Here is a 13724-nt window from a genome sequence, read left to right as displayed (position 1 = left end):
TATAGCGGCGAATTTGGAGCCGAGATCCATATTTGGAATTCCATCCGCGAGTATCATAGCAACCAAATAGCCAATCCAGAGTGCGGCTGCTGAAGGTACCGCTTCTTCCCACCCGCACCATTTTTTTAGCTTAGCAACGCTGTCAATCAAACCTGTTGCTAACGCTAGCTGGAGCGATTCGTCTGTTATTACTGTTTATATCTTGATTTACGGACACAATCGTGAAAAAAAAAATGACCAGGATCATGTAGATTGGGTTACTACGAACATTTGTGAGTCGATGGAACCGGATGTGCGCTAGCTAGCGGGTTAGCTAAGTCCATTTATAAATACAGTCTATGGATGGGACAAGATTGGGCCTTAAGATCGAACAAGACCAAATTTCTACAAAATTGTACATGTGTATAAAATGATCTCGTGAGATAAGTTTTCCATGTTTACATTTACATTGAGCATTAAAAGAGTGAAGTACCGGTGAGATATATTCCTTGAGACGCTGTAGTTCCAATAACAATATCATTAAATACAGTAAATAAGAACTGGTGAGGCCAAAATTCTGAAATGAATCACACAAGTTACTCAGTATAAATTTTTGTCAAAATCTTGTCTCGTCCTCGTGAACCTAATCTCGTGTCTCGACTTCTTTTGTGGGAATTTTGTCTTGCTTGTTTGAAAGGAACAGTAGAATCAAGTGTGACCAAATAGTTCACCAATGACATGCACAAAAGGCTTCAAATCGCAAGAGAATTCACCGTCCTCATCCCTGGTTAGGCTTTCAATAATTAACCGATTCACTTACACGAGCGCTAACCACGATTGTCTTTTTGAATGGCTTTGTACATTACTGTTGTGGGAATGTATCGACAACAATTACTGTGTGCACTTGGGCTTTTTATGTTTGTTATAAGGTAGAAAATCCTGTAATGTAAGTGTTTCAAATACCTAGTTTCTCTTGTTCTGTTGGGAGACTTTGGCTTCATCACAAATACTGTATAATGTTGTTGAAGAGTTTGATCAAACCTCAATAAAGTGGATCACGACCCAGATGGGACTCGAACCCACAATCCCCAGCTCCGGAGGCTGATGCCTTATCCATTAGGCCACTGGGTCACGAAATTGTGTAGTTCTTCAAAGGAACACATCTTTTTCTGTTGGTACTTTTAGCCACGCTATATTGTCCCGTCAAAAACATACTTGAAGTTGTATTTGTTTCACGGTTGTTTCATTAATCCTGTTACGAGACCATCTTTTCCAAGCCTCAGAAATCACTCCATTTTAATTTTCCCCAGAGAGTTGGATGTAACAAAAAAGTGTACATCTTGAGCGCAAAGCAAAGTTTCAGTTTATTAGTGACACACACACACTCACACAGTACAGCATGTTGTGATTTTGTATGTACCTTCCAGCAACAACTTAAAACGCAACAAACACACAGCGGAGTGAGTTGGATTCACAGTCTTATGGCCTCGGGGTAGAACATCCTCCTCATCCTCTCAGTTTTAGCTCTGAGAAGACGATAGCGCCTCCTGATGGCCGCAGGGAGAACAGTATGTGGTCAAGGTGACTGGTGTCGCGCACAATTCTTTGGACTCTGCGTCGGCATCATTGGGTGTAGATGTTCTCCAGATGAAGCAGGGCTGGTCTGAGGATCTTCTAAACCGAGCGTTGCACCCCATCCACGAAGCTGTCCATGCTAAAGTGCAAGAAAGAATTTTTTTAAGCTAATTATAAAGCGGCAAACCAACGTTTTTTGTACTATTTTTCACTTTCATACATTTCATTCATTGGTTAAAGGTCCTATATCGTGCAAAACTGATTTTTGAACTTTTAGTGATGTTGGAACGTTGTTAACTCATCAAAAACAGACCTGGAGTTGTGTTTTGCTTCATTCACACGTTTGAGTCACCCTTTATTATTAGTCTGTCCACATCTCCAAAGCTCAAAACGCTCTGTTCCACCTTGTGATGTCATGAAGCGATAGTTTTCAAGTTAAGAGCTACCTTTTTCACTTTAGTTGAGTAGAGATTGGAAATTCTAGAGCTGAAATCATCCAAATGATTGTAGTGAAGGTGTACGGAGTTTAGAAACACAGTAGAGCAAGTGTGAATGAAACAAAACACAACTCCAGGTCTGTTTGTGATGAGGAAACGATATTATAACATAGATTTTTAAAATAGCGTAAAACAGGCTCTTTAAACTTCAATCAGAGCTCGTATTACATAACTAATCCTATTGAATCAACCGTCTCTCACTGTCTTCCACGCAACTCTTATTTACAAGATTACAAGTGCTCTCCAGTTGTTAGCATGCACACTCCTCCACCGAGAGAAGAAGGGAAATTACCCGCTAACGCTAATGGACCACCAGGCGCTAATATCTAAATCCCCGATCTGGTTTTTAACGGCTGCAAAACACGGAGTCAACTTGAGACTTTGAAGATACTGTGCTCTCTGCTTTCTTAAGCCAGGAAAAAAGAAGACAGAATGTTTTGATTTTTGTTAGGGGGACTGGGAAATCAAAAGGTGTAATGTGAAATTTTGCGCTAGTTGAATTTAGCTGAGATCAATTTAAAATATTACAAATTATACGAAAAATTATCGTGTTGTTCCTTTGTTGTATTAAGTCCTATAAATTTATTTCACATTTTATTCTGAAAAGGACAAAAGAACACTACAGTTTAGCTTGAAGTGTGATTTTGGTTTGTTTTTTTATCTATAGAACAAAAAACATGCACAATTTTAAAAGAACATTTTTGGGGGGAAAAATCTGGGAAATTTTTTACAGTAAATAAAAAAAATAAATAAATAAATTACAAAACAATTCGATACATTTTAAAAGGCAAAGTGTTGAATGAGAACCATAAGGAAGTAACTGCCAGGAACAAACAATTTCATCCAATCAGAGACGTTGTTGGTTGAAAATGCGGAAGCTCATCTGACATCATATTGGAGTGACAAAAGAGAATACTGTTCAAAATTGTGTAAAACTATGTCAAGTTTTAACAATTGTATTTATTTTCATGTAAATGTACTAGTATTTTTCAAGATTCAAGAATAACTTTACTGTCGTACCATTTTGCTACATGATTACGCCCCCTCTAGGAATCACATATTCATTTCCTTGTAAGTATACATAGAGCTAGCGAAGGTGCTAGCTCTCATTAGCATTCATAATGACTTAATGACCAATCAGATATGGTCCACTGCAGAAACAAGCTGTAGGAATCAATTAGGTTAGCACTAAAACATGATCCCTCCATGACTGGCCAATCACAGAGCGGGATTGATCCAGCTGGGAATTATGATTTGGCGGAGGGAATAGAAGAGTTTCATGCTTGTCAATGGTACAAGCTATCTTCTAATTAAAGAACAATGGGCCTCATACATGAAGCGTTCTTACCAACACATACTGTCGTACTGAGGATCTTCTTTACCAACATTTTTGACATTCACAAAACTTTTTTTAACTGAAAATGTTCTTCTGGAAGAATTAAACCTACGAACAGTCACAAGTAGTCAGAAATTCAGCAGTTTTAGAATATTATTACTCTGATAATGCAAACAAAAATTCAAATTCCTGTATGATTGTAAGTTGTATGTTATCTTAAATAATTTCTTTTAAAAATATTACAGTTTTCCAATAACAGGAGTTTTATAGAGCATGTGGTCTATTTGGTCTAACAGACGTCATACAGTCTGCTGATCAGCCTCAGTTTGTCCCAGCCCAGTGCTCTCCATATGGACCACGGTTACACCCCTGTGCTTCAGGCCAATGGACCACACATTTTAAACATCTGACAACTTCCCAAATCTTCCTTAAGCTACATTTTTAGATATTCCATAAGATTGGAGTTTTGATTACATAACAAATCCCACTGAACCAACCTTTGCACACAGTTCTTCTTTACAAGATGTGCTCTCCAGTTCCTGCTGTGCACAGTAGAGAATGATACTCTCAGAAGTTGGTTTAAAACCTCATATCAATCAAGATCTACAATTGTTATTCTGCAAATTACTTGGATTCATAAATAATAATCACGTTGTGCATTTTTTGTTTATTCCAGACTCTGTGGTTAGGTAATAAGCTCCTCCAGCCACCTCCAACACTCGCGCAAACGTCAGCTTCAGACAATGTGGGTGAAGTGTCTCGAACGCCTTATTTTTTCTCAACGATGTTATGCCACTTTGCACCAATGGCTAAGCTAGAAATGTTAAATTTTTGACTATGTGCTTTTACAGGCGAAGGTTAAGATTAGGTTTAAGAACATATATTTCGCTTATGGACAGGTATGAGAACCATGTCTTGGCAGAAAACCGGCAAGAATTATCCCATCCAAGAGCTACCCTGACACAACCCTGCTTCAGAGATCAAACGGGATCAGGAATTGACAAGGCGGTATTAGCCTTCACACAGTCCGGATCTTAACCCCACTGAGAGCACATTGACAGAAACTTGGTCGCTGAAATGATTAGAGAGGGTCTAATCATGTATGGACTTTAAAAACACAAAAGTGACACAGATGTAGTGTCTAAACATGCCCTACATATATATCACAACAAAAACCCTTCTCAACATGATACCGTTCTTCACCACAGCGTAACCTCCTCATCCCGGTATTCCAAAAGTGCCTTCTTTGCACTATCCCAGTTAATCAAGTCTTTCTACAATGGAACTCAGCGTGAAGCATATGTAAATAATGCATTAATAACCACCACGATCACCCTCCCCTCACCCCCAGGCAGACAGGGGCTCACGGGGGAAGGCTGCATTTCTCCCCGGGATAGCTCCGTGTGGAAAAGTGCTCACATCCGCACTCTTCTTCCCAAATCCAGGAGGAGGGGAGGACCGGGAGGAGTTCACGGGACGTTCAGATGAAAGTGCACTTCGGAAGGCCTTGGTCAAAATAGTGTCCAGTCAGGCAGATATTATAATGTAGAAGTGTACACGTGGGATCATAACATGGTTTCGGGGAACTGCATGTACTCTGCTTTTACAGTTTTAAAAAAGTACTACAACCATAACTATTGCCAGTGTCTAAAAGTGGAACATTAAATTATCTTTTTTTTTACTACTACTACTAAACTTATCTTCTGTCCCTAGTTGTTGTTTTTCTTTTTTGGCAAACTAGGTAAATTTGCAGCTTTCTAGTTAAAAATGTCTAATTTAAGTGTGTGGTGCCTTAACCGCAATTTCAAGTACTACATGACATCACGTAAGACTGCCCTGATTACAGCCAGATGTTTCTGACTACAAATGCCTTCTGCACGGGTGAAGTTTAAAGTGTGGATACCCTTTAGACCAATCACAGTGCTCCTAATACCCCCTAGACCCCGCCCCTCTTCCCTCTCACTCTTCTTTTTAGTCCACCAGGTTTAGCAGCCCTGTTGGATATGTGGTTGTGGGCGGAGTTTGGGTGTTTATTGCCACTTTAGCCTGCATTTACTGGGGTTTAGATAGCGCCCATTCATACTAGAGCGAGTCCTTTTAGGTTTAGACCAACTGGATTTCACCGACTGGAACTGGCAACCCAAATGTGAGACTCACGTGAGGCTCGTTCTGCTTTCTGATTGGATACTTGTCTTGAGACCCAAAACACCAAATTATCATTTTTCATTTCATTTTTGTAATTAAGAATAAATCAGCATTACTGTTGTTATCAGTAAAAACTACACTTACCTGTTTACATGTTGACCTGTTCACTTTTATGGAATTTAAAACCAAAATCCAATGAGTATGAGGTGGACAGTAGAACAGAATTGGTTGAATATGGTTGCATTTTTAAACCCACAGTACGTAACATTTTAGCCACATAAAATAATGCTGAATTGCACTGTAAAACTTGCAGTCTTGAGGGGGCTTGCATCTCCACAAACCTGTTATTTGGCCTCCTCCTGTTTGTTTCCATGGAAATGTTGCTCCTTGTGTATAATGTTCAACAGTCTGACATGAAATTAATCTATCATCAAAAAGTTACACAGTGTGGCTTTAAGTGTAGTGGAATTATTTAACTTAACTTAACCCAGATGGGACTCAAACCCACAGTCCCTTTTACGTGTTACTTCCTCCTTTGTAACTGTCAATCAAAGAGCACTCTCATGTATTGGAGTAGTCGTATAGAACGGTTCAATAAGGAGATGTATTTTTTATTTGCTCCTGTATGTGTACTTTTACTTAAGTAACACAACTGAGTACTTCTTCCACCACCACAATATTGTCCAAATGTGCAGGCCGGTCATTGGCTGCCCACATCACTGCGAATTTCAAAATGGATCCCAGATTTGCGCTGACAGACCGCAAACATTCTCTACAACTCCAACCTTATTTCCCCTCAAATTCCTTCAAACCCAATCTTCAAACCGTCCCAACACTTCTGTCATCACTTTATACTTGTTCCGTAACATTTATTTTTACCCTACAGCCACGATATCTTATTCCTCCATTTGAATGACAACATCTGGTCTTATAGAATACAGGGGATTATCTTTGCCAAATTTTCGGTGTCCGTAGCCCCCCTTTACAAGCCCACCCCCCTGTGCCGATGTTAAGGCCTTTTAATGACTGGATGTCCTCCCGTTTGCCAAGTTCCCGTGTAATTGGTTGATGGTCAGCCAGAGCCAGGGGGAGGTAAGGAGGGGGTAAGGGGCTAGGGGCAGTTGGCAGTGACGCTCGGGTGTTGGCGTGGAGAGATGGAGGGATGGAGGGATGGAGCAGGAATAGCTGTGGAACTGTGGAGAGAAAGAGAGACGGGGAGGCAATGCAATACTATATAGTGAATGTAATGCAATACTATAAAGTGAATTGGATTTTTTTTAATCAATAAAATACTGCAAACTTTCCTTTACATTACGTTCTGGTTAAGGTGCAAATGTGTAGTATAAATTTCCTCAGTGCTGTTATATTTGTTACTTAGAATCCATCTAACAGCTTAAATAATGCAGTTTCACAGTGACCCAGGTGGGACTTGAACCCACAATCCCCAGCTCCGGAGGCTGGTGCCTTATCCATTAGGCCACTGGGCCCTTGGAAGCAGCGTTGCTAATGTCTGTGTAACCTCTCAGTCGTCCACGTCTGATCCACAGCAGAAGAAATTAAAATCTGTGAACTGGACAAATCGTTGTAGGAGTGAAGACATGAGGGGATAACTACACTGAAACTGTTAACAGCTTATGTCACCAGATTCAGCCTTAACGACCCTATTCAACCTTTAATGGCCCTGCTATTGTTCTCTTTGTTTCTGTTTGTTTTGGGTCTGAGGATGGAATCATAGATCTGTGAGAGATTAGGTCTCACGCCCTCATTCCTGTTTGAGGAAGCATTGTCAGTCCTTCCTTGGATGAGCAGCGAAACGTCTTTGTCCACAACGATTTGTCCAGTTGACAGATTTAAATTTTGTCTTTTGCAACGTCGCTAATCCAGATCCACAACAAGTACCTGTGCGCAAGACACTTCTGCAACTCAATCTTAATATGGTTAGTGTAAGTTAAACAACACATTATACATTATTTGTACAGCTTTTGGCATTTAAACACACTCCTGAATACCTTTGTTTTGGTATTTCATGTTTTAGAACCTAAAATAATGCCTTTACTTTATGTTGCTTCAGTCCGCATTGCCCCACCTGGATTGGGTGTTAGCACACCATCTACTTAGCAGCAGTGGGAATTAACCAGGGGGAAAAATAATGCTAGCTATTTAAGTAACATGGCAGAAATTAGATCAGATCATAGTGATTTTGGTAATAATTTCTGGGTTTAAACTTCACAGGACTTCTACCTATGACTTCACAATCTGGGGCAAATTGAAACCGATTTCCGTAAAACACAACTCCAGGTGTAAATTTCACGTTTGTACTATGTGTCTCCTTTAATGCTACTATTTCTTAAGTCCTAAGATCTAAACTAAGCAAGCGTGCACAAAAATCACCCTCATTCCATCACCTGTCTTTCCTTTTCCACACTAGCTTCATATTATTAACCCCGGCCCTCCCCTGCTTTTGTCTTTAGCACAAAGATATCCCGGAGACCGCTCAGAGCCGCGGGGCCGGAGATGTATGGTAATGTCCTGTCCGAACGGCGCTCCACGGAACGCCACGGCAAACAAAACGAGAGAGAGGAGGTAAGGGGATCCATCAATCAATGCACAATTACCCCCTCTGCTAATCAGCTGTCCCCGGCCCGCGCGCACTGCCCCCTTTGTAATCCCGTTGGCAGCATCAATTAAATTCTTAAGGTTAGTCTATTGAATTTCGCAGATAGTAGGGAATAGGAGGGGAAATAGGGGGGCGAGGGGGAAGGACAAACGGGGGTGGTCCGAAAGATCGTGCCACTTATATGAACAGTGGGTTTGGGTTGGCGCTACATACTGTATATATAAATGGACGTAGCTAAACTGCTAACCGAGGCGCTTCCGACTCCATCCACTCTGGCTCCAATTCACTTTACATTGCAAAACTGTCGCTCATTTTTCCGTAACTGCTGCTGTCAAACTTGTCATTTTGGTCTTAACATGTTCGTATTAACCCGCTCTACGTGATCCTGGTGTTTTTTCGCGATTGTGTCCGTAACTCAAGATATGAACATTAATAGGATACAAATCAGGTGTCTTCTTTCCCTGAGGTTACTCCCGCTCACGTTAGCAACAGGTTTGATTGACTCCTTGCTAAACCAGCAGTGCAGCGAGAAGGAGCGTTACCTTCAACATCCTCGCTCTGGATTGGCTCTTTGGTTGCTATCCACTTCTTTATACAGTCTAAAGCGTTAACCTGATGTTATGTACAGTTGTCCCTCACTATATCACTTTTTACCTTTCGTGGCCTCACTGTTTTGCTGATTTTTTTAGTCCAATTTTACATGCTTTTTTGCATCGTATGAAAGCGCATTGTGTTCTGCGTCCTGATTGGCTAAGGGACTGTAGACCATTGTCCATCAGTCTCCTCTGTGCCGTGTCTCCTGTACAGTACAGAATGTGTTCAGACAAATTTACATAAACGTGGGTGTGACTCTGAAGTGCTGTATGTTTGCAAGTTTTCTCCTCGACAAAACCCAAAATGTCGATGAAACGTTCTGCACTGACAAAGGCGCCTACGAAGGTTTGAACTTTGAGAGAGTTTAAACGAGAGAGAAATGTGAGAAAATGTTAATGCCTGTGTGAGAAAAGTGTATAAAGTGTGTGGTGAGGGGTTTTACAGACAAAAACATATAGAATAACTGTAAAAATCGTAACGCTGATACTTCGCGGATTTCGCCTATTGTGGATTCTTTTTAAAACATAACCCCTGCGATAAACGAGGGACCACTGTATTGAAAAAGCACGAGAGTAACGGTTAAAATCTCATTAATGCAAGTTGAGTGTGCGTAGTTTTGAGGAGAATGGACTTTAGAAACACAGAAGAGCACTTTTATGGACTACCACCTGATGACATCATGCAGTGCGACCAAGCATTTGGACGGAAACCTCCTCAACGAGACAAAATTCACATAACACAACGCAACTCCAGGCAGATTTTAGATGACGAAACAGCTTTTTTACAAGACTAAAGTACATTTCATCGAATAGTACAGTATGAAACCTTTAAGTGCGAACAGATCCAAGGTGAGTCCGGGTGTCCTCTTCCCCAGCTCGAGCGCTTCTCCCTGGGCAAAGTCAGCACAAAGCCAGGGCTGAAACAAAAGGTGCTCCAGCTTTGATCGGCCTGTAATGACCTGAGAGGAGGCATCATTATATTCTTCTTTCCCCCCTCCCCGGCTCACATCTGCTGACCATACTAATCACCAACACAGATCGATACATTATTTAATCCCTTCACAGAACACACAGCCCCAGTCTAACGAGTCTGCTCACCGCAATGGGGCATCACTGGGTTTGTGGGTAGAATGGAACTTTAAAGCGCTCATATTACGCTGTTTTCTGATCTATGTTGTTACGTAAAGCTGTTTCCTCATCGCAAACAGACCTGGAGTTGTGTTTTGTTTGATTCGCACATGTTTAACTCTCAAACCCTGCGTATTTAAGCCGAGTTCTTCTCTCTCAGTCCTGGAATCGCCAATCGTTACTGAACTATAGGTAAACGATAGCTGTCGACTTGAAAACTACCACTTCGTGACATCACAAGGTGGAGAATTTTGAGCTTTGGAGATGTGGACAGACTAATAATAAAGGGTTACTCAAACGAAAGACAAATCCAGGTATGTTTTTGATGACGTAACAGTATTATAACATGTCTTAAAGTTCACAACAGTCAATTTTACGTAATATAGGACCTTTAATGTTAATCTATGGACATGCTAAGAACTGTGTACAAACAAAACGACTTTGTATCTCGCCGAAAAATCACTGTTTTTGATTAGGTCTATTTTTGAAAATGAAAATGTAATCGAATATATTTTAACACGATTTTGGCGCCTTCGGAAATGGACAACAGGCCCCAACAAGAAGCTACTTTGCACCGCTTTTTTTTTTAAAGATTTCTGAGAGTAAACGTTGTGGTCGTGCGTCCTGGCATGGCTTCAGTTGATGAAAGACCAAAACAAAAAAGAAAAAAAATGAAAAAGAAAAAAGGGGGAAAAAAAAAATCCTCTCCTCCGTCAGAGCTGCTGGTTGCTTGCCGGAGCGTGAACAGGCAGATTTTCCGGTAGCACAAGCCTGAGATGGGCTGCTGCATCTGGGTAAGCTTCCCTGCCGCGTGCCCCCCCTCCCATCCACCCATCCACCCCTCCACCTCCGTCTTCATCTGGCCGCCCCAGGACGGTGGGCACCGCGGGGGGAGCAGGGGAGGGACAGTGATGGAGAGCAGACACAAGAAAGAAAAAAATAAAGGAAAGAAGATGAGGATGGAGGTGTGGTGGGCAGTGGCTGGGGTCCACTGAGGTGAACCAAGAACACTGTAAAACACAATGACTTATGAAAATCTCTGCCTTATTCTTAATGTGCTTCTTTGCGCTCATTTTTGTCCATGGAGGTGTTGTTTTCACCCCAGTTCCGCAACACAAAACATTTTATTTAAAGGGCCCATATGACGCTATTTTCTGATCTATATTATAATGTTGTTTCCTCATCACAAACAGATCTGGAGTTGTGTTTTGTTTCATTCACACATGTTTAACACACAAACCCTCCATATTTAGGCTAAGTTTTTCTCTCAAACTGAAAACTGAAAACACTCAGTTCCACCTTGTGATGTCATGTGTTAATACAGGAAGTGCTCCACTGTGTTTGTAAACTCCATTCACCTTCACTAGAATCATTTGGATAATTTCAGCTGTGAAATAGCCAGTTTCTATTCAACAAAAGGTAAAAGATAGATGTTAAGTACCGCTGCATGACATCACAAGGTGGAAAACAGGATTTTGAGCTTTAGAGATTAATAATAAAGGGTTACTCAAACATGTGTGAATGAAACTAAACACAACTCCAGCTCACAAGAGTCAATTTTGTGCAAGATAGAGCCTTTAACTGGTTTTCTACTACTATTTACTTGATTTTCTTGCTTTAAATATCATGTAGAAACTAAATATTTAGCAGAGTTGCAGACTTTTGTATTTCTTATTAGATGTGTTTTAACGCACAAACCCTGCATATTTAGGCTGAGTTCTTCTCTCAACCTGAAAACACTCTGTTCCACCTTGTGATGTCATGTGGTAATACAGGAAGTGCTCCACTGTGAAAACTCTATACTCCTTCACTAGAATCATTTAGATGATTTCAGCTTTAGGATTTCCAGTCTCTACTAAACTAAAGTTAAAATGTAGTTCTTAACTTGAAAACTACCACATGGAGACAGACTAATAACAAAGGGTTACTAAAACACACGTGAATGAAACAAAACACAACTCCAGGTATGTAGTTGACGAGGTAAAAACAATATAACATGACTTAAAGCTCACAAGAGTTAACTTTGCGAAATATAGGACCTTTAAAGTTCTTAAATATTCTCTGTGAGACCTGGTTTTGTCCTGGCAATGCAAAGTTCATGTATTCTATGAGATAAAGTGTGTCAAACAATCATATTTATTTTGGACGGTTCAACCACAATCGCTAATGTAGCACAACCACTAACGTGTCTCTAGAATGTGTAGACCTTCTTTTACTTGTTGATTCTGCAGAAAATGTAGCTGTTTTTGAGTTTTCTGTGTAACTATTTTCTGTCTGTTTTACTCTTAAGCCGCCATATTTGTTTTGACCCAAACAAACCATGTGACTCTCTGATTGGTTTATCCACCTGTCAGAAATCATGGAGACGTGATACAGTTCCAAACCCACACGTCTCTGTAAAGTGTGTAAAAAGTGTGTAAAAAGTGTGTGAAAAGTGTGTAAAAAGTGTGTAAAATGTGACTAAAGCAAATGTGTTGTTAATTATTAAATACACAAAGAAAATACAAACAAAATGCGTGAGTTCCATGGAAATGTTTCATCGACATTGTGAGTTTTGTCGGGGAGAAAACTTGCAAACATACAGCACTTCAGAGTCACACTGCGTTCAAACATTTATGTAAAATTGGCACGGGGGGATTGATTTGATTGACAGTGGTCTACAGTCCCTTAGCCAATCAGAACGCAGAACACAATGCACGTTCAAACAATGTAAAAAAGTGTGCCGCGTTATAGTGAGGGACAACTGTACTTTGCCATGAAATATCTAAAATATAAATACACAAATTTTGAACGTGGTATTAAAAAATGTTGACTAAACCCAAAAACCTACTGTACTGCGACATAATTAAACATTTTAACACAGTCCATTTTGGCCCATAGACTGTTATGATGTCACCCGAACCCCAGGAGTATCTCAAACGGTTGTTAGCTGGTGTGTGGCGGTAGCAGCAGTAGAAGTAGCAGTAGTAGTAGTAGTAGTAGCGATGGTAGTGGGGTACAGAGGAGAGAGAAGAGGAGGGGAATGGGGGGGGGGGGGGTGTAGAATGATTGCTCGCGGCTCATTTCTCCACACATGAGCCCATCTGCACGGCGCCCGGGGAGGCAGCGCTGCGTCTGGAATGGAGGAGACACCGCCAGCTCCACGGGAAGCCAGAATGCAATCCCGGGAATCCAGCGCGCGCCCATTATCCTGCCAGAAAACCCTTTTAAGAACGCTATTTTTTTCCCACTACTCCCCTGCTCGCCCCCCTCGTCCCCCGCTGCCGATGTTGTGTTGATTTACTTTGGGTTCGATCATGACTTAAGTTGACCAAAAAGGAGCTCGGAACGAAGTAGACAGTACGGAATCTTGTAAGCGTGTTGCGTACTGGGATCGTACTTGTAAAGAATCGGCTAAATTAGGATTTTTCGATCAAGTGTGGAAAAATCCCTTGTCGCGTGGTTCCAGTCTCGTCGCAGTGTGCGCCCAAATCTAATAATGTTTTTGATAATTTGCCATGAAACTTCCAAAAGTATCATATTATTAGTTGTTTAAAGTACAAAAATAGCGCAAACATAGGAAGCAGAATTTAGCTTTAAAGGGCCTGTACACAATATTCTGGATTTCAGTATTGAATTAATATCATTTTAAAAAATTATATTTGTTTGGACATGTTTACCTCGTATTTGGGAACAACTTAAAGCTCACAAGAGAGAATTTTCCATCTCCATGAAGAATATTCCTCAGTGTTCTTTTTCCATGGAATTATGCAGGTATAAAGTTACATAACTTACCTTTATCTGCACAGTCAGTTCTTGCCTTAGACACAGTCGCCTTGGGATAAACTGACAGAAGAGAGGCAACTCCGACCAAT

General features: G+C 40.8%; 2 non-coding genes across 2 annotated transcripts; both read right to left on the bottom strand.

Moving 5' to 3' along the window:
• Window positions 1-1037: 1037 nt before the first annotated feature.
• Window positions 1038-1110, bottom strand: trnar-ccg (transfer RNA arginine (anticodon CCG)). Its single transcript has one exon. It is a non-coding gene; the product is annotated as a tRNA-Arg (tRNA).
• Window positions 1111-6946: 5836 nt separating this feature from the next.
• Window positions 6947-7019, bottom strand: trnar-ccg (transfer RNA arginine (anticodon CCG)). Its single transcript has one exon. It is a non-coding gene; the product is annotated as a tRNA-Arg (tRNA).
• Between the last annotated feature and the right edge of the window lie 6705 nt (window positions 7020-13724).

The sequence above is a fragment of the Periophthalmus magnuspinnatus genome, chromosome 2 (assembly GCF_009829125.3).
Source record: "Periophthalmus magnuspinnatus isolate fPerMag1 chromosome 2, fPerMag1.2.pri, whole genome shotgun sequence".
Taxonomy (NCBI): Eukaryota; Metazoa; Chordata; class Actinopteri; order Gobiiformes; family Gobiidae; genus Periophthalmus; species Periophthalmus magnuspinnatus.
The sequence above is the reverse complement of the archived record's forward strand: the minus strand, read 5'-3'. Positions and strand labels throughout refer to the sequence as shown.